General features: G+C 35.0%; 1 protein-coding gene and 1 long non-coding RNA gene across 16 annotated transcripts in view; one reads left to right on the top strand and one right to left on the bottom strand.

Annotated features, from left to right (window-relative positions):
• The window catches only part of LOC309666923, a 59,867-nt gene extending 55,481 nt beyond the window's left edge, over window positions 1-4,386 (bottom strand). For both annotated transcript variants that reach the window (XR_014267343.1, XR_014267344.1), the window contains exon 1: window positions 1,225-4,386. This is a non-coding gene — a long non-coding RNA (uncharacterized lncRNA). The remainder of the gene's footprint in view (window positions 1-1,224) is intronic.
• TRDN (triadin) overlaps window positions 1-27,793 on the top strand; it is a 376,317-nt gene that overhangs the window by 196,424 nt on the left and 152,100 nt on the right. The window lies entirely within an intron of this gene.

Below are 27,793 nucleotides of genomic sequence, written 5' to 3' on the forward strand. Positions count from 1 at the left end.
TAAGACAATAGTTGCTTATTCTTTTGAGGGTAAGAGATTTTGTAATGAAACAATACAGGAAAGTCGGCTGACTTGTTACTTACTGTGATCCTTGATTACCTCTTATATCACATCTGGATTAGCCAGATAGAAGCTAAAATGCTTCAGAGATAGTAAGAGGGATTTAATGTCATAATGTGCTGTGGGATCTCTGAGATAATCCCCCATGTTCTAGCTTTGGGTTTGAACAATGCGAAAGTGTGTTTGGGCTCAATGCAGAAAGGACATAAAGACATTTTGGTTTAAAAAAGAATTTTAAAATTCAGAAAGGGAAAATGTTCATATTAAAAATTATTCAGGCCTGGAAAAAGTAAACCAGTATACAAAGTGACTATTTTAATAGGCTTTTTAATGCTTATTATGGAGAATCCAGACCGCCCTCTCACTGAAGACAGAAACAAAATCAGCCCTCATACTTGAGTATGAGGGAGTTGTATTATGATTTGTGAAGTAGTTTCAACAAGGAGGATTGAAATACATACGAGGAAGAATGAGTAAATAGACTATGACTATTTCTTCCCTGTATGCATCCATAATGATATTTAAGTATTTCCTGTACCCATATTAGATAAATTATTTTAATTGCAGTTTATATTCAGAATGAAGTATTTTCTGAAAAAAATAAGAAACAAAATAATTTAACATTAAAACAAAGTGGTCTCTTGCAAACACCATAAATTAAATTTTAATGAGAAGATTACACAGAGTGGTACAGGAAGTGAGATACTAGAAACAAGTTTTTCTTTTTTTTTAATTTTAATATATGGGAGGATTTTGACCAATTTATTGGGGAATTACATAGCCTGAGTTTCCCTTGTGGCCTGAGATATACATTTAAGCATATAGAAGCAAAATATCCAGTAATTTTTTGGTATTATGTATCCTAAAAGCCTACAAGATTTTTCTTTCAGTAAAAGTAAAGCTTAAAAAATTTCCAAATAATATCTCCTTCAATTCCAGCCTCTCCTGGGATTCCAAAAGAATATTTTAAAAATAATTTAGCAAATTGTGCCAATATGAATTCTTTTTATCAAGATATTTTAAAGTAATAGTAATAACAGTTAAATTTATTCACTGTATTCTCATTTAATACTTACAACAACTCTTGAGGTAGGTATTATAATGCTCATTTTATAGAAAGGGAAACTCAGGATTGGAGCAGTTAAGTATCTTGGCCATGCTTACCAGTTAGTGCTGGAGCAAAGGCAGTAAGAAGTTCACCAAATAAAGCTCGCTGTCTTTAGCAACCTGCAAACTTTTTTTTCCAACTCTAGGAAACGCCGATTGTAGATTGCCTTAGTGTCTTTTTCTTTTCTTTTCTTTTCTTTTCTTTTCTTTTCTTTTTCCTTTTCTTTTCTTTTTTCCCTAATTCCTTTGAGATCATATTGCAGACAGGGATAAGAAAGGAGGAAATAAAGAAGATATACTATAAGTCTGATTCTCTTTTTTCTTGTAGAAATTATGCTTTCCTTCCTTCTTTCACTCAACAAATATTTAATAAGTGCATAACATTTGCAAGTAAATCTGCTAAATATTGGAGATAGGTCAGTATAAAAGACGTGGCACTTGCTCTCAAAGACCTTAGAAAATAGGCAAATAGACATTTATAATATACCATGTCCACTATCACAATAGAGCACGTACAAGGGCTCACACTAAGATCACGGAATGAGTATAGAAATTGTGTTTCTTTTGGTAGATTGGTATCCGTTAGAGATTTAGAACAGGGATGCTACAGACTTATGTAATAAGGTATTTGACCTAGATGCATTTAACATAGTTTTAAACAGGCTGGAAACTGGAACTCATAAAATTTTAACAGTGCTTTATCACTGAAGATACTTGCTTTCACAAGTGGCAGACCATCTAAAATAAAGAATTTATTGGTTTATCCAAATACAGTTCTAGAGTAAAGTGTCTTCGAGTTCATCTTGACCCAGGGGTCCAATGATATCATTAGGATGAGATTTATCTCTCCTCACTTTTAGACTCTGTTTCCTTGATATTGGCCCATGTGATTGCAAATTGGCCATATCAGATACTGCCTGCCCTACATCCTCTCTTATTCATGTCCTATGAGAAAAAGAATAGATTGGCTTCCTGAGAGCTCAAACAGAAAACCTGAATTGAGTCATATTGGTCCTTGTGGACCGGTTCCTGAGCTAACGTTTGTGGTGAGAGTAAGGGAATAATCTGATTGTCTTAGCTTAGGCCATAGGTCCTATCTTTTAAGCAGAACAATTAAATAAACTTTGTCCAAGATATTTGGACTGAAATTGGAAGGGTGAAGTTGATTCCCTCAAAGTTAAATTAGTATAATGAAACCACAATAAAATGGAATTGTTACTACATGGGAAAAAAATCCAACAACGTAAGAGTTCTTTTCAAGAAGTCATTTTTTAAAAATTTATTTACAGAATAGTATAAGGGACAACTTTTTTAGCTACCATCCATGGTGAAAATACTTAAGTATTTTAGAAAAGCAACTCAGCATAGGATAATGTACTATAATATAGGCCCCCCAAAAGCAAATGAAATTGAAGATTTCACTAATCAAAATATTATGGTCTAGAGTAAAGAGTGAAATCTTTCCACTATACCTTGTAGTTTTAGAATCTCACTTGGATAAGAGTCTTTAATTTAAGCAAAGATTTTTTTAAATAAACCAGATTATATTCAGAAGGGAGTACTTTGGAAATGTAGATATTTAATATGGAAATGAGAAACCAGAGTGGGTATCAACATGTTTATAACTTTGATGTGCCCTCTTATTTAGGTGTACTTACTCTTTATTATCCCTGAGGGTTGGGACTCAATAGTTGAAATTAAAAGACACTGTGGAATGGTCAAGATTATATAGGGAATCTTTTCAGTCAGTGAAGTCTACCATTCCAAGTGTTCAAGCAGAAGAGTGGGTATCTCTCTGAGATTTAATCCTATAAGAAGAATAATTATATTAAATTTAAGGAGACTTATAAGACTGTATTTTTCCAAAATTAAATATCAGGCTAAATGAAACTGATGTCTGGATTAACTTTTGAAATGAAGTCTTTTTATTATTGTGATTTTAATTTGGCCATTTGTCAAACTCCTAGCTGATTATTAAAAAAAAAAAAAAAAAGACTCATCAAGAGTTGATTCCAGAGTAAATGTTCACTGTCTTTAATTGTATATAACCTAAATTCACACTCTTTCTACTGTGTATCTACTGTAGCATAAAACATTATTCTGAATCTAATCAGAGCATGTTTTATTAATGTCTGAATAAACCCAGGACACTATGAGAAAAGGAAATAAAATATATAACATATATTGAAAAATGATTAATTGCCTTCAGGGTAAAGAAATATCTTGAAACATCTCAGAAGTAAAACTCCAATGACAATGAGCTTAAAGTAGAAGAGACAGTACAACAATTACTTATGATGCAAAAGTCAGGGAAAAAAGCTTTCAGACAGCAAAAGTTTTCAGGCTGGAAAATAAGAATTGTGATTATGTTTTAGGAAGTTTGTCTTTTACTTATGAAGGAGGCATGGAGGAGCATATATAATACTTCTGTAATCAAAAGAAGCTTTTTTTTTTTCCAGAGATGATTTCAGTTTCAGGAAAAAAGTGGAGCAATTATCTTAGTCAATTATAGTCCTGTTAGCTGTATTAATCTTAGAACATAAAGTCAAAAAGATGAACGAATGAAAAAGCTAATGCTAAAATACATCAGAAGCAGAGGCAGATAAAAATAATTGTCCTGAAAGATACTGTGGTGATGTAGAGGTGGGTAGATACTCAAGTTATACAAATCAAAGAACAAATAAAAAAAACCCAAAAAAACCAAACATGGCATTGAACATGTGAAATAAGTTTATCAAAGAATAGATGAAATGGGCCCTCTTCTCCCTAAAAATAAGTATATTCACTAAATTTACATTTATATTTATATTACTAGGAATTTATATTACTTGTTATTATTGCTCCACTATTCCTCATATGCAGTGCCTTGGTGGACATTTTTCAAGTAAATAGAGTCTTTTGAACTGGTGCTGCCAAGTGATTCTATAACTTTTTAGGAATAGAAACCTAAGAGTTTACTGTCTCCATTCTGAGGCTACTATTTCCCTGTTCCCCTTTTTACAATTGTTCTTCACCTTTTCACCCTTCTTCTCTATCAGCTGGATACCTTGCTTCCTTGTTCCCTTAGAAAATAAAAATTAGAAGACAGATCTCATGAGCTCTGACCATGGAATCCACTGACATTCTTCATTCATCTCCTTATGGCCTCTGCCTTCTTGGCTGAATACAATACAATACAATACAATACAATACAATACAATACAATACAATACAATACAATACAATACAATACAATACAATACAATACAATACAATACAATACAATACAATACAATACAATACAATACAATACAATACAATACAATACAATACAATACAATACAATACAATACAATACAATACAATACAATACAATACAATACAATACAATACAATACAATACAATACAATACAATACAATACAATACAATACAATACAATACAATACAATACAATACAATACAATACAATACAATACAATACAATACAATACAATACAATACAATACAATACAATACAATACAATACAATACAATACAATACAATACAATACAATACAATACAATACAATACAATACAATACAATACAATACAATACAATACAATACAATACAATACAATACAATACAATACAATACAATACAATACAATACAATACAATACAATACAATACAATACAATACAATACAATACAATACAATACAATACAATACAATACAATACAATACAATACAATACAATACAATACAATACAATACAATACAATACAATACAATACAATACAATACAATACAATACAATACAATACAATACAATACAATACAATACAATACAATACAATACAATACAATACAATACAATACAATACAATACAATACAATACAATACAATACAATACAATACAATACAATACAATACAATACAATACAATACAATACAATACAATACAATACAATACAATACAATACAATACAATACAATACAATACAATACAATACAATACAATACAATACAATACAATACAATACAATACAATACAATACAATACAATACAATACAATACAATACAATACAATACAATACAATACAATACAATACAATACAATACAATACAATACAATACAATACAATACAATACAATACAATACAATACAATACAATACAATACAATACAATACAATACAATACAATACAATACAATACAATACAATACAATACAATACAATACAATACAATACAATACAATACAATACAATACAATACAATACAATACAATACAATACAATACAATACAATACAATACAATACAATACAATACAATACAATACAATACAATACAATACAATACAATACAATACAATACAATACAATACAATACAATACAATACAATACAATACAATACAATACAATACAATACAATACAATACAATACAATACAATACAATACAATACAATACAATACAATACAATACAATACAATACAATACAATACAATACAATACAATACAATACAATACAATACAATACAATACAATACAATACAATACAATACAATACAATACAATACAATACAATACAATACAATACAATACAATACAATACAATACAATACAATACAATACAATACAATACAATACAATACAATACAATACAATACAATACAATACAAATGTTCATACTTACAGGAACAATTTTTTCACTTGTGCACAATATGCTATTTCCATCTGCTAACTCAGGAATGTTTCTCCAGCAATTCTTTCCTCTGCAAATTCATTTTGACTTCTTCTACTGGTCATTCCCAGTAGCCTACAACGTGCTATAACATCTCTTATACATTAAAACACATGTCCTGTTGTTGATGGCAGTTCGTCTCAGATTATTGTCCCATTTCTCAAATCCCCTTTGGAGCTAAACTCTTTATGGGTTTTCTACACTCTTCTTCCAGTCTTTCATGTACTCACTGTATTTAGGCTTTTGAACCCACACAATTCTTGTCAAGGGCGCTACTGACCTCCACAATACCACATCCAAATGTGAATTCTCAGTACTCAAGAGCATTTGACAGTTGATCCCTCTTTCTTTACTCAGCCTCTTGGACAATACTTTCTCCTTTTAACATTCTGGTCGCTCTTTCTTGGTCTTTTTTGCTTGTTTCCTCCCTTTCTTTCTGGCATCTAAAAATGGAAGCAACCCAGGGCTCAATCCTATGTCTCTTTCTCTGTATTCACTTCCTATGTAACCTCGTACAGTCCCATGGTTTTGATACCATCTTTAAGATAATGAGTCTCCAATGTATGTCTCCAGTTCTGATATCTCCCTAAACTCTACACTCATCTATCCACTTTCCTATTCCACATCTCCATTTAAATATCTATTAGACATCCCCAAATTAATATGGTTTATAAAAAACAAACTCAAATTTTCATATACACATACCCTAGAATGTGTTCCCTACACTCAGCTCTCTTCCTCTTATCAATAAATTATCATATCATTCTTTTTTCTGCTTAGGCACAAATGTCTCTAATCACTAGTGACTCCTTTATTTCTCTTCCTCAACCTATTATTAAATCCTGTCACCTTCACCTTTGACATAGAGGGCCCTTTCTCACTATCTTTAAGAACTACGCTCATTCAGTTACCATCATCTCTTATTTCTGTAGGCAAGGTCATACTGTAACAACAACAACAACAACAACAACAACAGAAAACCTAAAAATTTCAGCAACTTTGACAAAGTTATTTCTTGTTCATACTACATGGTAAAAAGGGGCTGAACTCATTATAGCTGTTGAGGCACGCAGGCCAATGGAGATCATACCTCCCTCTGCTTCAACCTTTACTGAGGCTTCCATCTCACTCAGAGTAAAATCTAAAGTCTCCACAATGCTGTAAAAGGCTTCATGAACTGATGGCTGCTGATAATTCCAGGGCAGCCCTTTTGTGCAGCAAGGTCATTAACTTGAGGTTCTAACCACATGTTCTTGCCATTTCTAATCATTTGTTTCTTGAATAAATTTCTTTCATTTCCAATAGTTTCAGCATTTGGGTTTTACAAGTACGTGCAAATTTTAATTTGTGGTTTCAATTGAATTTTAGCTTCACTCAAGTTTTTATCAAAAAGACAGCTACAATCAACATGTGATGTCTTTTAGCTAGCAAGTGGTTTTAATACAATCACAGACAGAAAGCCAATTAATGTATGAGTTATTCTTCCTTACTTGTAGAGAGCCTGTAAAAATATAATGCAGATGAAAAAAGCCACGATTATAAACCTTTTCTTCTCACCCTGCTCATTTGGTGAATGATTCTCCTCTTTAATTTTGATCACATAGCTCAAATGAGGGTTCAAATCATCATCACTGATGTACCTGCCACTCTACCCGTGAGTGTGGATGCATGATCCAAGCTGAACCAGAGTCTTGTCCATGGACATTTTACAAAGGACAAAAGAAAGATGGTCTCTTCCTTTAAGGTGGTCAGATTAGGTAATGTGAGTCCAGGAAATGTCATTGGTTATGTTTACACCCTTGTTGTGACAGCCAATCTTGAAAATAATGCTGACACATAGAAGCAAAGGATGAAGGTAGAATTTTAATGGTATTTCAACCCTATGATCCACGTGTCCCTGGAAACTACCATCCCCTGACCTCCTGCCATTAGGTTATATCATTTAGTTAATTCCTCTGTTTGTCCGAGTTAGTTTATGCTGGGATTCTTCCTCTGTTTGTCCGAGTTAGTTTATGCTGGGATTCTGTTATTTCCAACCTATATGTTCATTACCAAATGAAATTTCCATACAGATTTAGAATAGGTATAGCATTATAAAAACTATATCAAATCAAGCAGGTAGATAAATTGTATCAAGGATTTTGTGTTTGATGGATTTCAGGTTGCTGCATGAATTCTTATAAGAGGAAAATAATTTTTCTCTGATATTTCTTAGGTGCTTGTTTATGGTAGTCTGCTTTAGAGAGTGGAAAACAATACGTATATACTTAACCAGACTTAGAAAGGAAACTATATTTGTCTATTCAGCACTTGCTTGCCAGAAAACATCATGTTAATGTAATTAAAATTGTTTCTTTTTAAAAGTAGGGGTGACTCTCATTTGTTTTATTTTATAAATAAAATAGAAAACAAACCCAAATGATTCTTTTAATTTTATTCTGAGTTTAAACCTGCCTTTCTTTTTGATTTTCAATTTGAAAAGATGTCATTTTATAGCTGGAGTATAAAATTAACAACATGTTTCTCTCTCCAAACTATTAATAAACACAGTGAGTCAGCCCAAGACAAATTAGAGATAATACAACATCCCATAATGCTTTTACATTTATTAGCTTCTCTAGTAACTGCAGTTAGAAAGAGCTCACTATCCTTTCTGTTACATAATAATCTGTACTTTATTCCTGTTATGTCTTTTTGCTATTTTTTTTTCCTGGCAGCCCCTTGAAAACACATATCTTCTCTGTTATAATTTGCACTATCTATTATAGATCCAGGAGGTGTTAAAACCTATGATGACTGGCATTATTGAGGTAAACAGAGGAAATTAGAGGGGTTTGTAATCTAGAATTTAGCCTTAGGAAGTAAGTACTGAAAACATCAAATGCTTCTTTTGTTAGGTCTAAGTTTTGTTACATAACCTTGCACAATTTTATTCAACTATTTTATCTTAAATTACTGCTGTGTAAACTGTGAGCAATAATGATTTGCCATTACAATCTTCATGTGAAGATCATGGGGACTTGAATTATTTTAAAAATATTTGGAGTACCCACTATTTTGTGAGGAATATTTTAATTCTGATTCATCATGATGAGTTCAATTCAAACTAGTTTATAATTTATTGGATTACTTTCCTTGGGAGTCCAAGGGGAGGAATAAAGGATATTATCATGGCTTTCTCTCTTGATCTCTTTTTTCCCATCTCTCAGCAACTTATTGCTTACCTATAGTCTCATGTAATCTCTCTACACCTTGTTGCAAGATTATTTTTTGTAAGCTTAAGGCTTATATTGCCTTTAAACACTGAATCCCAAGGAAAATCATGTAACTCAAAATTCCCAGGGAATATACTGATTGGCAAAACTTGGGTCACATGCTAGATGTGTGGGCAGAACTGGGTTATGTTTCCCTCTGGTGGCTGAGTTCCCCTGAAAGGGGCAATATAGGTTAGGTCGAAAGAAGATGGAGAAAAGTCCATATAAAGCATGGAGAGAGAGCAGACTGGGGAAGAAAGGGAAGTAAAATTGGGAAGCCAGGTACTGATGAAAAAGGAAGCTGATTATTAGCTTTGAGGGCATACCTAACTTACACTTCATTTGGCAGATAATGGAGAGCCACTGAAAGTGTAAAAACAAGGGATTGACATGATGATGTATGTGTGTGTGTGCATAAATGTGTGTATACATAACATACAAATATTAACCTGTCAGGTGGGAAAGACCAAGAGAAATACTAGTTGGAAAACGATCTTAATAAATAATATGGAGTTCAAATCTATTAAAATAGTGCTGGTGAGAGATAAGGGGGGACCTGACCCGACATGATGTATTCAGAGAAGATAGCCATTCAAAACACTATAAAGGAAAATGACACACTGTATGGCAACCAAGGTTCAGAGCAAGACAAAAAAACCGTATCTGCTAAAACATTATTTTAGCAGATAATGTTCCCCAGAGAATTTTGAGGTCTCTGTTATTTCCTCTCTTTTAACTGGAAGAAGAATATTGTAGTAAATGAATATAAAATAATTACAGGGAAATGGATTTCTTCTCGTTATGATGACTTTAAATAACACGCTTGTTTTCATGTCAATATTTAAGTTGGCTGTTTAAGTCAGTTTTGTTAAATAATGTTTTGGGGAACCAAAGAATATTTCCCTTTTCTCGTTTGTTGACCACAATTAAAGTTCTTTTCATTAATTTTTAATGTGATTTCTTTGTTAATCAGGTTGCCTCTAAGCTAAAAAAAGAAAAGAAAAAAAAAAAAAAGAATAGAGACCATATCTGTTTTGTTCAATACTGAATATGCAGAACCTAGAATAATGCCAGTATAAAGCAGATGCTGAATACATTTGTTCAATAAATAAAGGAAGCATCTTCTGTCAAAGAGAAGTATTTTTAGTTTTATTTCCTTTAAAAAGGATTTGCCTCCTGTCAGTGAGGCAAATCACTTTGTCTTTCTCTATTCACTTTTGCTCACAGTGGTCATGTAGAGAAAAGCTAAATATTGTATTCCCAGTCTCCTCTGCTGTATGTGGAGTCTTAATTAGCTTCTCAAACACATTGCAGATAAAACCTATTAATCCTCTGACCTTCACTGAATTCAAAAGTTTTTGTGTTAATTGTTTTAAGAGAATAATAGACAGTTTTGCTGTTAGAAAAGTCATGGCATCTCCTCTAGAAAAACAGTAGAACCAGAAAGAAGACTTGAAAGGATACTCGTATCTGAGCTGCCACCCTTTGCCATCATTACATGACAGAAGGAGAGTCACTTCTAAACTTTATGGAAACCATTTGTTTTCTTACAACTATAAAAACTGACTTTAACAATGATTTCTGTCCAAAAGCAGCACAATAGAAATTAGGTTGCTTGAGATAGTTGTAATTTTATATATTAAAGCCATAAGAGAAGAGAAACTAACATTTATATCCACACATTATTATTGCTTGCATTATTGCCTTAAAACTTCAGGATTCCCCTTTATATGAGATTGGCCCATTCACATCAACATTCATTTCTATTATAATGTTTTAACCACTCAGGTACTAAAGACAAACGGACGAAAATTACCACCCACATTTCACAGATGAGCAAAGAGAATCACATATTCATTTTTTTTCCAAGAGTAAAAGATCCTACTGCTTATACAAGAAGGGATCAGAACTTGAACTCTGTTCTGATTTCAAAACCAGGGTCAAAGCTTCAGTGATTGTCAGCAACTGGGAGCAAGGGGGTGCTTCAGGATCACCCAAGATCAAGGTGACATACATATCAGTTTGCATCTGTTGTAATGGTATAGTTATTAATCACACTCCCTTTCATTCTCAAAAATATTCAGTATAGACAATTGCATCCCCATCTAGGCAGGTTTTTAAATCATACTTTCCCAGAGATTTAGATATGTTGAGCACCAGACTCTATCACCCCCTGAGAAATTATGATTCAGCTGGCTTGGTATGGGGCCCATATGTGATTCTAGGGTGATTCTTTGCTGCCAGATCTATTAGTCTGCTTGGGCTACCATAACAAAATACCATAGACTGGATGGCTTTAACAATATAAATTTATTTCTCACAGTTCTGGAGGTGATGAGGTAAGATCAAGGTGCCAGCAATGTAGATTTCATTCTGAGTCTCCTCCTGGCTTGCAGGCAGCCACCATCTCACTGTGTGCTCAACATGGCCTTTCCTTGCTGCATATACATGGAGAGAGAATGCTCTCTGGTGTCTCTTCTCATAAGGGCACTAACCCCTTCAGATCAGGGCCTAACCTCATGACCTCATCTAACCCCGATTACCTCCCAAAAGCCCCATATCCAAATATCAACATTTTGGGGGTTAGAGCCTCAACATATGAATTTGGTGGGGGGAGGCATAAGCGTCAGTCCATAACACCAAATAAAGAAAGCACTCATTAAGGCTCATGAAGGAAGTAGCCATGAGCAATGAAACAGAATACTCTCCTGGGAGTTGGAAGACTAAATGTGAGGTCTACTCCTGCCACTGGCTGCATGACCTTGAACAAGTCCCTCATCATTCCAGGCTTCTGCTTTTTCTTTTTAAACCAAGGAGTTGGAATAGCATCCGTGGCTCTTGGTTGAGATTGGGGGCCAGCCTGAGGAAAGGAGTATCTTGGGAGAGGACACTCTGTCAAATGACACGAGATTCCAGTAGGCACCTCCATGGAAGTTGGGCGTGCATGAAGAAGTTTCTCTTTGACCATCACTGCTTTTAGAGTGCCAGTGTTGGTGATGGAAGAATGTCATCATCATCGCTTACCTTGAAGCTGGAAAAAGAGAAATTTGAAAACTTGGGTAGATAATCCTTCATTTCTCTTTCTAAAGCTAAACATTTTTTTAAACTTTATGATTGGTTTTAGCAACTTCTTGATTAAATAACTTGTCTGTCAGCTGCTTGGTTTGACTACCCACAGACAAACAACACACACAATATGTGGAACAATAGCTGAAGACATATTGATGATGTGAGCACAAACTGATTTTTTTAGTCCCTTTCCTACTGAGTTTCTGGAAGACAGTAGTGTGCGCATCCACCCTTCCTTGCCAGCTGGCTGGTATTCCTAGACCAGGAAAATAACTGCCACAATTACCCTACCCATTATGACAAGTTGCCTCTGGTCGAAATTATTACAGCATGTCCTTATTAGTGTCTGAACTCCACTTGCATTTGTGCATTACACCTACCCAGTCCTGGATGAGTAATTTTACTTGTGAGAGCCAAATAAGCAGAATGTAGAAATAGCCTTGGACAAAAATAGCTGCTGTTACAAACGTGATTTAAGGGCCGAAATGGTTCAGATCATCATCCTTGGTGTCTTTGTTTAACAGAGGCGGCTAGGAGGGGTTATTGGTCTCAGAGGTGGAATATAGCTGTTGCTCTGTTGGAAGAAAAGTCGCTCCTCTGGCAACTTTTGTCCAGAAGGTAAATAATGTAATATGAGAAACTGGAGAGGTGGTATGTGCGATAGGCAAGTTCAGCATTGAAAGCTCTTGGCAGGATTTTTCTTTCTGCCCCTTGTCAGCTGTCCTTTAGCATAGGTTGAAGGCAAGCGCTTTGCCTTTGACATTGCGCATTTAAATGCCAGCCTATGCAATTTACAGTACAAAAGGGCAAAGATACATGGGGGAATGAGGGAAAAAAATCTTCTCTCTTCCCATTGGTTGACCTTTTGGTTCTGCTTTATATAGACATTAAAAGAACCCCTATGACCATATTTCCAATCTTCAAAACAATCACAAAAATAACTCCTCATACAGTGTTATTTATATACACTGCTCCTCCTAGCCTTCATGCATTAGAATATAAAGACTAATTTTCACCCCTAAAGACAGCCATTCCTGTCTCAGCTGAAAGTAAAATCAAATTGGATTCTGTGATGCTGGTGATGGGGTCAAAAAATTAATATCTGTAAAAATGTGTAAAAATAAAACCACAATTTCATATATAGGAGTTTAGGCCAACAATACTTGAATCTGAAACGTATGTTTAACCTGCTTACCTCAGGTTAATTTAGAAATTTTCAAATTTTAAGAAATCAAAATGAAACAGGTATAAAAGTAAAAGTAAACTTGTTGATGGCATTGGTGCAAGGCAAATCTGCACTCTTGACAAATGATTTCTGTAATTCTTTCTAGATGTTCGTTCACTCATTCATTCATTTGTTTATGTGTTCACTTATTGAGTCTTACCATGAGAGTCAATCTTCTAGATGCTAGGCAGTAACAGTGAAAAGACCAAGCTCTTGCCCTTATAGAACTTCCCAGTCTCGTGAAGGAAACAGACAATAAGTGGTATGTGTTATAACATCTTTGAGTGATAAGTGCTAGGAAGAATTATGAGGGTAAGGGAATAGAGAGTTAGGAAGGTGCTATTTCCACAGAGTGGTCTGGAAGCCCTCTCTAGGGAGCTGCTATCAGAGCAGAGATTTGAATGAAGTGAAAGAGTGAGCTGAGCACAAGGCAGTGGGAAAAGTTCCATGTGAAAGAAAGAGTAACTGAAAATGTCCCAGAGATCACGGGACTGTAAAAGATGCAGTGAGGCTGGAATGGCATGAGCAAGGAGGGAGTGATAAGAGGTAAAATCACCAAGCTGTGGAGATCTGGATTGTAAAGGTTTTTAATCCCAAGTCCAATGGGGAGCTTTCAAAAGATCTGAGTACAGATCAGTTTCAGCAATTACAAAAGTGAAAAAAAAATTAGAAGGAATGATAAACATACTAGTCATATCCTCTGTTGGCTAGAAAAGTCGTTTAATTTGCCTCTTGCTCTGTCCCCTTGCCTCTAGTGACACTGTAGTCTCTGAATTTTGCATACAAAATTCTTCTCTTCAGAAAAGGAAAAGGCTAGTGCCATCTGATGGCCACACTTGTGAACATCAGTCTCTATCTTAGAGTATTTGCAAAAATGAAAGCATTCAGGACTAAGGGTAAGGAAGCTTTCAATACTACTCATCACCCTAGGTAAATGTATCTATTGAGTACACATAAAACTAGAACGAATTTAGAAACTCTGCTAAAATAGTGGCTGATGCTATTCTGTGCTACCTGCAATCTTTTAGTTGAGTCCGACTGATAGTTATTTTTGTCTATATATGTAATTCCATTCACATAGTGGTTATCAGACAAATTCTTATTCAGTTGAAATTAATCTAATGTATATTCATCAGTGACATACCATCTACCTTTCCTAAGTATATGACTATACCCCTTGAATCCAGCAAGAGACTATATCGTGTTCTATTTATTGTAGTAGTTATTGTTGGAGTGTGATTATTTGGCTAGCACACGGACTTTTTTACATAGTGTTCACCTAATAAATATAAATAAATATAAATAAATTTATAGGAAAGAAATAACTATGTTTTAATGTTACATAGAAGTTTATCTCAAGGGCTGTGGACTCAGGCTGCCTGGATAAAGGGCATCCATATGACCTTATGGATAAAACTTAGTTTCCTCATCTGGAAAGACACTAACAGTTCTCACTTCATGAGGTTTTTGTGAAAATTAAATGAGAAAATGTAGGTCAGATGCCTAGTGCAGTATCTGGTATATTATAAGCAGTCAATACATAGTTCCTATATTTATCATTATTATGAGTTTTATTTATTCTGCTTGATATTCTGAAGGTCAAATTATGTTTCATGGAAAAGTTACGTATGAAAAAAATAAGTAGCTCCTAAAGATGGTTTAGTTGGATCATTCAATACGCATTTGACTGAATACCTTCTTTGTAGTAAGCACTGTTCTGGCATGTCCAACAAACATGCGCTTTACTAAGAAGAATTGAAAACTCCTTGGCGGCAAGCTTCTGGGGGCTTAATCACTATGTTTCCAGAGCCTAGAGTGGCATCTGGCACAGAGTAGATGCTCAATACATATTTGCTGAATGAATGAATGAAAAAGAACTCCATAAACATTAAAACTCTCTAGTTTTACTTCTTAGTCATGTAACTATTAAAAAAGGAACTTGATATAAATTAAGGTTTCTTGTACTTAGATGTATGCAAAACTGGAATGTGTGCAAAATTATATTATTGTCATTATATTTTTCCCTAGGAGAAGGATATCAGTATTAATGCTATCCTGAGGTACTGATTTTTCAGCAATGATCAAAAGATTCTTGCATTACTAATTGGGAGAAGGATTCTTAAAGAGAGGAATTTTGGTACAACTATTATGCAAATTACTCAATTTGTTTATATTGGCTTTTTCCCTAATATGTACATGTGTATTAAAATGTAACTCACACGTATACTTTCTTATTTCCTATTCAGGCAAAACTCATCTCCACAGCATATGCACTCAAGGATTCATTTTTCTGAGACTTAAGAAAAGTTGATATTTGCGTATACATTTACTATCTATTAAATAATCTCAAGACAGCATCAACTACTTGCTAATATTCAACATATGTCCATGGAAGTGCCCCTCTAAACAGTGAACTTCAGATTATCAGAGAAATGTGAAAATTGTTATACTCTAACTCACATATTTTCCAAGTACTCCTGCAGATCCTGTACAGTGATTTCTTATATAGTACTTATTCTGCATTTTAATCATGCTTCAGTGGTCTCTAGAATTTTTTAAAACTCTGAATAAAAACGATCTTGTAACCTTAATGTTAACCTTGATCAATATTTCAGAAAGTATTAGGAAAGGATTATTTATTGTGACCTAGGGGAAGTGCTAATCACAAAGACCCAGCATGGGTTCACCAAAATCAAATAAGGCATGTAAAATTAACCTTAATTCTTTATCTGATAGTGAACTGGAAGATTAGAGAGATTATGTACACTTGGTGAATGTGTAGCAAATCTTTTGAAAAGGTGCCTTGTGATACGTGATTAAAAGGGAGGAAAAAAAAAAAAAAAAAAAAAAGGGAGAGAATGGACTGAATACAAGGGACAGCTAGTAATCCTTTGGACTTGTACTTACCAACTCAATAATAAACAACTCTCAACCTGGCAGACATCTCTAGGGATGTGTAGAGACCTGCACCATTACTTGAGAGTTTCTGGATTTAGTTATCCTTGATAAAAAGATCGAATTGTGGCACTATTACGTATTTCTTTATTTGTAGGAGGCTTATTCATGACTCATCAATGGTTTATGACACATTTGCTATCATAATAGGCCAGGACATCTTCAAAGTCAATAACATTTATAACAATTTTATGTGGAAGAATGCTTGCTGGGACCTATATTCACTTGCCAGCTGGCTATATCAAACACCACTCTGTCTGTTGTTGATTGCTTTCCGTACAGTGCCCTAGTTATTCTTGCAGAGTTTACTTTTTTCAAGGCTGTGAAGTCATCAATTCAATCGTATCAGAAAGAATTAATGCTTCTTTCTGAGTGCTTTAGTTACTCCTAAGTAATCTCAAGTCACAGCATTGTACTCTTAAAAGAAAATTCTCTCTCTTTTTTTTTTTTGTAATCAATATTGTCTGGTACGTCACCAAGTTATTATTTCAGATATAGTCTCAATTAAAGTGGTGCCCATAATTTGATGGTTTGATGTCAGAAAGTACAGGTATATACAGGTCTCTGCACTTGAAGCACTTCTGATAATCCCTTTAGGAACAAATGCAGGATGGTGTGTCCAAGCTTCAACTCAGCACACTGTTCCCTCCCTCAGCTCTTACTCCAAGACCCCTGATTTAGGAGCCTGGGGTGCTTATGTTATTGCCATTACTTCCACCAGCGCCCTTAGCACTGAGAATTTGTTGAACACTATGCGATAAAACCCTTAAAATGATGTTTTCAGACGTCTCATTGCATAGGTTACAAACTTTGTAAAGATTTTTATTTTTTAAAACACATTCCTCCATGAAATACTATTTATTATCTCTTGATTTCTTAACTCGTTTACTCTTTTTTTCTGTGCTACTTTCTATGTAATGTGATTTTTTATCCCCCAACCCCATCCCCCATCAAATAAACATATACAATGATATGTTTTAACTCAGAGAATTATTAAACATTTTAGACATTTTTTACATTCTAGGCTACTGGAAGCAGTAAAATTTTAAATTAGCTAGTTACACACAATAATATCACAATTATTATTTTTTCTTTATTTCTTCTTTTTATTAAATTTATTTTTGGCTGCACTGGGTCCTCGTTGCTGCGTGCGGGCTTTCTCTAGTTGTGGCGAGCGGGGGCTACTCTTCCTTGTGGTGCGCAGGCTTCTCATCGCGGTGGCTCCTCTTGTTGCGGAGCACGGGCTCTAGGCGCGTGGGCTTCGGTAGTTGTGGCTCACGGGCTCTAGAGCGCAGGCTCAGTAGTTGTGGCGCATGGGCTTAGTTGCTCCACGGCATGTGGGATCTTCCCGGACCAGGGCTCGAGCCCATGTCCCCTGCATTGGCAGGCAGATTCTTAATCGCTGAGCCACCAGGGAAGCCCTTTATTTCTTCTTATGGTTTTTCACATTATATAAACTTTAAAATATTTTTCTGATTTATCATTATAATTTAATTTTTTTAAATGGTGTTATTTTACTTAAACTCCTAAAATTTTTACCACAAAATTTCCATTCATGGAAGTTATTAAAAGGTTTATGTTAGAGTTTTGTTAGTTTCTGGCTGAAGCCTTTTAAAAACAGCACACGATCTGTTAGTAAAGAGATGTAATCAATAATGATCAGATACTTTGCTCAAATATTAGGAGACCAAGAAGGATGTTTACAACCTCACCAGGAAGCCTTACCACAATGACTGGGGGATTTTGAAACCTAGAAAGAAAAATGTGACGTTTCTCAAATTAGATAGTCTATGAGCACTGTTCAGCTAAACATTCTGTATTGATAGAAACGTTCCATATCCACATTGTTGAAAATGGTAGCTACTAGCCACATGTGCTTTCTAACTCTTGAAGTATGACTGGTGCTATTGAGAAGCTTAATTTTAAATTTTATTTAGTTTTATATTTGAATAGCCAGATGTGGCTAATGGTGCCCTATTGGCCAGCACAGCCTACTCTTTTAGTTTACTAGGTCCTTCCTTTGCCCTCTCCCCACTCCTTTATTTATCTGAGAACCCAGACAGGAAATAAATTGTAGTTTTACTTAACACAAGGGTCAGTTAGGATTCCTGTGCTTCCTAAGAGCTGGGTAAGTTTCCATGGAGTGCTGGTAATCTCGCTCTTGGGGAGAAAAGTATAGCACTGAGTTAGCATTTGTTCATTTCCATGGTGTAAACAATCCCACCATGACCATTTTGAAGCCACCAACATGAAATCACCCAGCTGGAGAAATTTCTGAAAATTTGACTAGTGGCTCTCACAAGTTTGTACGAACTGGCTCTAATGTACTTATGCCCTGTGAAAGTCCAAAGCCCTCCCTTTGGACCTTTGCTTCAAAATCCCAGAGCTTTGTATGCTCAAGATCACCTCTGGCTGTGAGCCCTGTTCTTACTTAATTGGTTCAGTTAGTAGGTTGGCTTGTTAATCCTCTTGATTCTGTCCTTTATTCTCACCACTACTTGTCTTTAATTTCCACAAAATCCATTCACACAAACTATTTATGTAAAGAGTTGAATTTAAAAAAAAGGAGTTTATGGATGGTAGAGCGTGTGTGTGTGTGTGTGTGTGTGTGTGTGTGTGTGTGTGTGTGTGTGTATGATCAATGGTAACAAATACAGATTGAATATTGGCTATCTTTGCTATTTAATGCCCTCTGGATATTGTCTGTTGTCCTTCCCCAGGTAGTCACCAGCCTCAGGTCATCTCTCTGACTCCTTTCCGACTTTTTTTCCTCACTTGTCCTCACCCCCTTACTTTTGGATTGCCCCCAGGAATTCTAAAATTCTCATTGTCATTAAAAGCAGTTTAGGTCTTTCCAGTCTCCTAGACTCTCCTTTTTAGCATCCAAACTCATCACTTTGCTTAAAGGACCCCAGGATCAACCTTCCTTATAAAGCAGTTATTCATAAATTCAATAATTATTTACTGAATACTGATAATGTGCCAGGCACTCTTCTGGTTGTAAATATCAAATCTGCCCCTCTATTACATTAGTAGTGAGTGTAATCATTGTCAGAATGCCTAGCACAGTGCAGAAATATGTTGGCATTCAATAGATATCATTTTATTATATATATTTTAAGCAAAATTTAGAATTATTTAGAAACATTAAGGGAAAGAAATAGAGGATGTGATCTTCAGAAATATTAAGCTTTTCATTTCTTTATTTCATCTATTCCCCATAATTACACATCCTATTCTACCCCAAAGCCTTTTCAATCATGATATTTATGACCCTCAGATGTATAGAGACAATGATGTAATCCACTATCATTTTAGCAAGTTGTGCATTTTTAATTAACACAAGCATATCTTTCCATTGACCTGTATTTGTTTGTTGTTGTTGCTTCTGCTGTAAATTTGCTAGCTGTACATTGTGGGTACACAGTAAATATGCACTGAAAACACTTTCGGTTACAGTGAATGAGAAACTACAATAAATGAAAAATACAGTAAGTGCTGTAGTTATGCTTAATAATATATTTTGGCTTATTTTTTTTCTTTGATCATTCTTTCAGTTTTTACTCTTATATTATTTGGTAAATTTTGCAAGTACATTGGGCAGTATTTTATTGCCCCGATGCTAGGTGCTTGCGGCAGAAGAGGGGATATACAGTGTTCTGTGTTAATACTCTTGCTCATCCAGCCTGTCTCTCACGCCTTCCCACTGTTTTAGGCCTCCACAGCCTCTGTCCTAGTCCAGGCTGCCATTACCTTTAGTCTGGAACACTGTTTTATACTTCCTCACTGGTTCTGCATAGCCCGTAATTTGCACCACATATTTTGCAGGGCGTGGATTCATAGCCTACACATCTGGTTATTTTACTCTCCACTTTAAACCTGCTGAAGCTTTACTTTGTCCTTAGGAAAAAGTTCAAATTTAAAGGTTTCAGTGCCTCTCCTGCTCTGTGTCTAGTTTCATCTCTTGATAACTGCTTCGCCACACAAAATTCTCTCCAATCATTTAAAGGCATTCCATTCTCTGTAACCCTTTCTGTTCTTTCAGAGGCTTCTTTTTTTTTTTTTTTTAATAAATTACTTTATTTTATTTATTTATTTTTGCCTGCGTTGGGTCCCCGCTGCTGCGCATGGGCCCTCTCCAGCTGCGGCGAGCGGGGGCCGCCCCCCACCGTGGTGCGCGGGCTCCCCACTGTGGCGGCCCCCCTGGCGGCCCCCGGGCGCCCCCCCCCGCCCCGTTGCGGAGCACGGGCTCCAGGTGCGGGGGCTTCAGTAGTTGTGGCACGTGGGCTCTGGAGCGCAGGCTCAGTAGTTGTGGCGCACGGGCCCAGCTGCTCCACAGCATGTGGGATCTTCCCGGACCAGGGCTCGAACCCGTGTCCCCCACATTGGCAGACGGACTCCCAACCACTGCGCCACCAGGGAAGCCCCCAGAGGCTTCCTTCTTTGTTGAAAACCTTATCTTCACCTCTCTATCGCTTATGTTTTGAATAACTTTTATTCATATTTTAAGTATCCAGTTATTATTTCCGTAAAATATCATCCCTTCCTGCCCCTCTGGATAGGTAGGTATTTTGTTCCAAGAGTTCCCGCTATGTATCCATCTCTTACAATGGAACATAGTGCACAGCGCTGGGTATTTAATTGTATCTCACCAGATCTGAGTCCTATTTTTTTAAGTAGGTTTCTCTATTTTAACTGACAGAGCTGGGTACAATGTAAAATGAATATCATGCCTCTGTTCAAAATTAAGGAGAATTAATAAATGCTATCCATTAACTAGGAGATTTTGTTTCTCAGCTGGTATTCAAAAGTGACTAGGAAGAAAGCATACATTTGCAAGTATCTATTATGTTCAAAGTATTGTGCTCAGTACTTTACATATGTCACCTCATTTAATCCTCACAGCATTTGAGCCTTTGAAAACCTAAGCATGCTCAAGGGTATAAAATACTAAATGGCAAAGCTGGGATTCAAAGCTTGACCTTTCTGAATACAATATTTATGTTCTTTTTACCAATTCGCATTGCTTTTGAGGGTCTGTGAAAGCTGAATTGCTGACTACTATCCATTTTGTTGGCTGAATTGAGGAATATATATTAAAGAGCTTTGTAAACTAAATATTCTCCACAGGTACAGGGAGCTATGGGTATTCCTTAAGCATCTATTGAATACATAACTAAGTGACTATACAGTATTAATAGCATCATTAGTGTTAGAGAGAAGCAAAAAATATTTATTCTTTTTATTTCTAAGAGTAACATCGCCCAGTGTGTATTCCTCTGGGATACAGAGGAATGTTATATTAGAGAAGAGTTCTGTCATCAAATATGTTTAGGAAACAATCAGCTTAAATTGGTTTCTCTACTGTAGAATTTCAGTGTGGAATATGTTGTCATTTTAAAATCTTAGAAAGGTAACATCTTGTCTACATGCTTTTCAGAGTTCTTGACCCTGAACTCTTTTTGTGGATAAGAGCATCTGTCAGAACTAGTATTCTATGGATCCCACTTGTAAATTAGTTGTAAAATTACTCATCAGAGAATGTTACTCGTAAAAATGTGTTCTGCCATGTAAATTCAAACAAGGATTGTGGATGGATATTTCTGAGATGGTAAAGTATGGAAGTTAATTTATATATGTGGGTCGCAAAATCACTCATTAAGTTACTCCTCTAAGAAATAGATATGAGAGTTTCCCACTTTATATTAGAGGATATAAAATATGACTTCTTATTCACGTGCTTAATTAGTATTATGCATACTGAGATGCTTCAATTAAATTCAGAAACTTTGATGATTTGAATATTGTGCATACAGTGTTGTGATGAACCAGATGAACAGCACAGAGCACATGGGAATTACACACTTACTATCTGCCATCTTCTAAGCATTTTCAGAGTATTAGCTCCTGTCTTAATGTGAAACCAGGTACCATTGTTAATACATTTTAAAGATGAGGAAACCAAGCAAGAGAGCTATTGAATTATTTCCCAATGTCACACAACTAAAAATTGGTTGGGATTGGATTTGAAATCAGGCTGTGTGCCTCTAGGGCTTATGTTATTAACCCCTATGTGATACAATAGTGCCACTTTCTTATTGATTTCTGATGGTGAAGTCTTTGTGGAAAAAATAATTTCTTTGTACAAAAGTGTACTTGTATTGCTATAGTTTTCAAGATTTACAGCAATTTTGAATGAAGTAATCACAAAAGGTAGCAGTCTTACTTTTACCCTCCTTACAATTCATTTTTACCAAATAATTAATACTTTACCATGCTTCTCCCATGTTCTTTCATCCTTTAAAATAACATGTTTTTATTCAACAGATTTACTATTTTAGTCCATCATTTAGATTGTGGGGGGTATATTATGCATATCCACAGAGAGGGGATGGCATGAGGGAAGAAAAATGATGCATTTGGAAAGTCTGTCCTCACGGCATGTGTAGATTAGGGAGAGAGAGAGAAATGTATGTGAACAATGAAAGCACACATAGAAGGTATAGATGCCTTAAGAAAAGTCCTGGTGAGGTGCCATGCTGGCTCAAAGGACAGAGAGAGGACTTGCACTTGGGGGATCAGGGAAGTTTCCAGAAAATGATGGTATTTGAGGTTGGATGAAAAAGAGTACGCAGTTGGATGTGAAGATAAAGAGAGAAGCAGACAAGCACAAATAAAGGCATGGGGAGAGCCCCAGTGCTACTTTCATGTCCGGAGTTACTAAAACGTGCTGTATTCAGTTGGGTATAAGCAGAAAGCAACTTTGTTCTTTCAGTGACTACCACTGCAAACCTCTCTCTTTAGACTTGCTTTTCTCCACCCCCTGGATGAAATCCGAAAAAGACCCTATATTTTTCCTGGTCATGCTCAGATAATAAAACAATGGTCTTTTCCCCCAAGCATTTAAAACTTCCAAATCCAATGTAATATCAAAGCTCCCAACATCCATCCCAGTTAAAAAGTTTCCCATTGCTCAGCTTGAGCTTGCCCTGAGCTTGGAAGCCTGTAAGTGGGTGGGGTGTCCTGGGCTTCCTGTCCCTTTTCCTCACTCTGTTCACAAGCAGCTGATTACCATAACCTCCAGGGTAAGAGCAAAGGGGGCGGAGCAGGGATGAGGGATACAATCTAACTTGACTGTCTCAAGTGTTACCTGAGTTTGGTGCCTTCTGTCCTAGTGTCAGATGTCCAAAACTGATTTGCACACCAAAGATAAGTTATACCATTGACAAGTTAATTTAATAATTCTAACACTAAAATTCTTAGTTTAAAATTTTCATGTAATTGAAACAAATGCATGTTATTTTTAGGACTGTGCCTTTTTCATTTTATCTTTTTTGGGTAAAGGAATATACGCATTTTAACTTTAGGAATAATCAAGGACATAGGGGTTAACTACCACCTGAAACCATCATGTAATTTAATTTTTAGAAAAGAATGCCAATGCCTGCTCGAATGGGATTGGGAATGCCACAGTTTAAATTCTCTGAACATCAAATATATGTATTACTACCTTTAGATCTGTTTCATATCTAAACTGTTTAAAAAAAATCTTAATTTAAAATCAACTATATGGCCCCAATTGTAGGATAACTTATGAACATTTGTGTGTGTAGCATGCTGTGTTCTGCATGCATTTCTTTGTTATTTGCCATTTGTTGAATTCAAAGGTACCATTGTCCTTATCAATACACAAGAGAAACTCATTCTCTGTTTTCAGTTATTCCTAAAGTGTTAGCTCTCAGGAGAGACTCTGAAAGATTCTGTTCCTGTTTTTGAGCCCAACAAGTTCCTTTTAACTGAGACAGTAGTTTATAACACTGAATGTAAATCACATGGAATGATTTTTCTTAGACCAAATTAATTTGTTTCACTACTTTGACAATCTTCTAACATATAACAAAATCTAGATTTAAAAAAAATTGTCTTTAAATGATCTGATTCCAAAATTACTAAAATACATTAAAGACTTTAAATGTTTAAAAAGAAAAATTCTGAGAACAATTCAAAGATTAAATTCACATAAAGGCAACCAAACTCAATAAAAGTAAATAAATTATAAATCCAAAGTTAACTAAAAAAAAAAAGAGTAGAACTAGATTTTATTCTTCTATTTTTGGTTAATATACTTGTTGCTATTATTTGAATATTTTATAAGGGTTGATATTTTAAATATTTAAAGAATTTTGGGGTAAATATATTCTCTATCAATATCATTGTTTTTGTTTATAATTAATATTCTTGTAATACAATACACTAATTTACCATGATACTGCAATATTAACACTATTTCTGTGCCCGAGATAAGTAATTAAAGGGCAGCCTTGGAATCCTTCTTTTCTGGTCTTCTTGTTATATGAAATAATGCATTTCTTGCTTGTTTAAGTCAAATAATATAGAATTTTCTATACATTACTCTATAGAAATTAGCTGTTAGTACTGCCATTGTTGTTATTTTTTTAAAACCCAGAACCGTTTGTATTAAAAGATTTGCTTACGGTTACATATGGCTATCAAGAAAAAATGACATTATTTTGAAAAGAGTTGATAAGGCTTTCTATGTTGGAAACATGCTGGACTAGGAATCCCAATATTTATGACTTAGCCTAGGCCTGCCTGCCTGTCTGATAGGGTTATGACATAGATCAAGTGAAATAATTTATGCAAAGGACTTTGGAAATTCTAATGATGCATACAAATTAAAAATTTCATTCAAATACAGAATAGTTCAGAGTAAGATTTTCAGTATGTTGGTGAGGACTTTCTAGAACTTAATGTGTTATACAATCTTGATGTCTGTGAAATACACTTTTGTTGAATATTTATGCAGAATATTCATAGGTTTTGATTTTTTTTGCTCTTCCATTATTCGATTTTGGCTTTTTGCTTAGTTTTAAAAAATTTCTGATTAAAATTTTAATCTGTACATTTGCAGTTATCTGATTTTCTAGAAAATCCAATAAATGAAGGATGAGGAATCAATAAAATTTTTAGAAATTTGAGTAGACATATATAGTCCAAGGACTGATGTAAAGAGTCAAATATGGTCACAAGATAAATCAGTATTTTAAACATTTCAGCACAAAATACTGAGGCACCACCACTAAGTTTCTGCTTACTGTTCAAGAGATAGAACATCCTTCATGGTATTAGTCATCTAATGAGTGTTCTCTGGTTCTAGTGCTTGAATACTTGGGTTAGATACATATGAGGATTGCAATTAGTATGGGACCACTGGTGGAATGATCAACCTTCCTGTGATAGCGTTTTGCAGTAGTTTGCCATGATATCAGTGTGTTTTTGAAACTAAATTGACTTTTAAAACTTGCCATCGTCATGTGAGCTTGTTTGAGAGATATTTGATTATTTACTAGTCTCTGGTCTGAGGATTTAACATGGTAACCTCTATTGCATCCTTACTTTTGGCCTCCTCCCTCCAGCCTCATCGTATAGTACCGGAACTCATTCTGTCTGCTTTTGAGATTTCTTGTCAATGTTAAAGTTCTCAAAAATATTTCATGCTCCATAATCAATTGTAATTTCATTCTTAACATAGATTTTTCAAACTCTTCTTTGGTTTCTGAACTCAGATATGTACAGTAGTTCATATTTGTAAAATTTCCACTGCCTTCACATGGGTCGTGTGGAATCCAGTCCATCTGTGAGATGCTGGGGATGGGCTACTTGGAAACCTTATAGCTCTAAGAGTGGCTTTCAGTTCAGTCATTTGTTAGAAGAAGATTAATACCTTGCCTTTTACCAAAGTATGTGGGAAGGTGTTTTCATGTACTAGCACTCACTCACTTGCTCTCAAATGCTTCTGTGCCCATGGCTCCAGTAATTGAATATTAACTCCCTTATTTGTGCATATGAGCGTGGATTTTGAATATTCAAAGGTAGAGACCGGCTGCTAAAGTAACCTATTATGCTTCATTGGATGGTCCCAGGGAAAGCAGTACATTTGCTGCAATATGTGAAAATGTGGGCTTCAGAGCAATGTCAGTCCTTAGTAACCTCAGCTTGTCATTTTGCTGTTAAGAGAACCTCTAGGCTTCCTGCTAAATATCAATTTAAGTTTAAGTCTGCATGCTTGACATTGGGGACTACTGTTCCTGAGAGATGTACATAATTCCCTTTAACATTGATGGAAAGGAGAGCACGACGTGGTGAAATAGCCTTCTTGGGAGGACAACATTGTGAAGCTCATTTATTTCTCTAGATCGATCATGTGCGAACTGACAGTTAAAGCGTTTGAACTCTTAGAGCTGTGACACAAATTTGTACTAAAAAACAGATCATCACACATTACAATAAGTCCACAATCCCTAAAATTAGGAATAAATATGGACTGTTATCTATGACTCATTCAGTGACATTTCATCTTAAATATGTAGTGCATATTTTCCCATACATCCCAGAGGTAATAAACAGCAAATAATATCACCTTCATGTTTAAACAAATAATTGCATACTTTACATATTAGATTAGGGGAAAAAACCTCAAACATGTGGCATCTATTATAGCTTCAAAAATTAGATCACTTCATCCAAGTATTTTGTTCTTCATGAATGTTAGTAAAGGCCCAAGGAGAAGATTGAAATCTTGATATCAGATAGAAGAAAATAATCAAATATTGCTTTCTGTCTTTATTAGATCTGTTAACTATTTACCAAATGGTCCTCTTTAGTTTTAGAGAAAAAAAAGGTTGCCCTATAATCTTGATATATCAGAATACCTACATATAATATTTAATAGCACAATTTTATGCATTAGAAAACCTGTCATTTCAATAATAAATTTCATTTCAAATATCCTTTCCCATTTTTCCCTCAACTGTCATTTTTTTTATCACAATTTACTGCTTGTATTTACATTTTTTTCAATTCTTCTCTCCAGTAGTTTTTTCTCTTTATCCTTTTCTCTCTCATATTTTTCCTTTAATAAAATTCCATTTTCAGTTAAATTGAATGTTTTTGAATTTGGACGTCTTCCTTGTACTCGTCATTGATCACAATATTACCCTTACAGGAAATAGTTGGGCGTTGTTGGCATTTCAATAGGGTAATTTTGATTTCCAGAGGAAGAGATGCCTTTCTCTCCACCAGTGCTTTTTATTATTCCCTCTCTCACATCTTGGGATCTTTCTACCTTAATAGCTTTTCCACTTCCCAGACTTTTTAATATTTTTCTCTCCATCAGGTATTTTTCTTCTCTCTTCAAATAAAATAGGAGTTTCCTATTTTGAAAACAGCGTTTGCTTGATTCTCCCGCTACCTTCAAGCCACTTTTTTTCTAGTGCCTTTTACAACACTTGTCAAATAAATGACTTACACCCTCCACCTCGATTTAGTCACCGCCCACCTTAAGCCCCTAAAGACGGATGTAGTGTAAACCCTGACAGTTGGTTTTTTTTT

This window comes from Balaenoptera physalus (genome assembly GCF_965194825.1).
Source record: "Balaenoptera physalus genome assembly, chromosome: 9".
Lineage (NCBI taxonomy): Eukaryota > Metazoa > Chordata > Mammalia > Artiodactyla > Balaenopteridae > Balaenoptera > Balaenoptera physalus.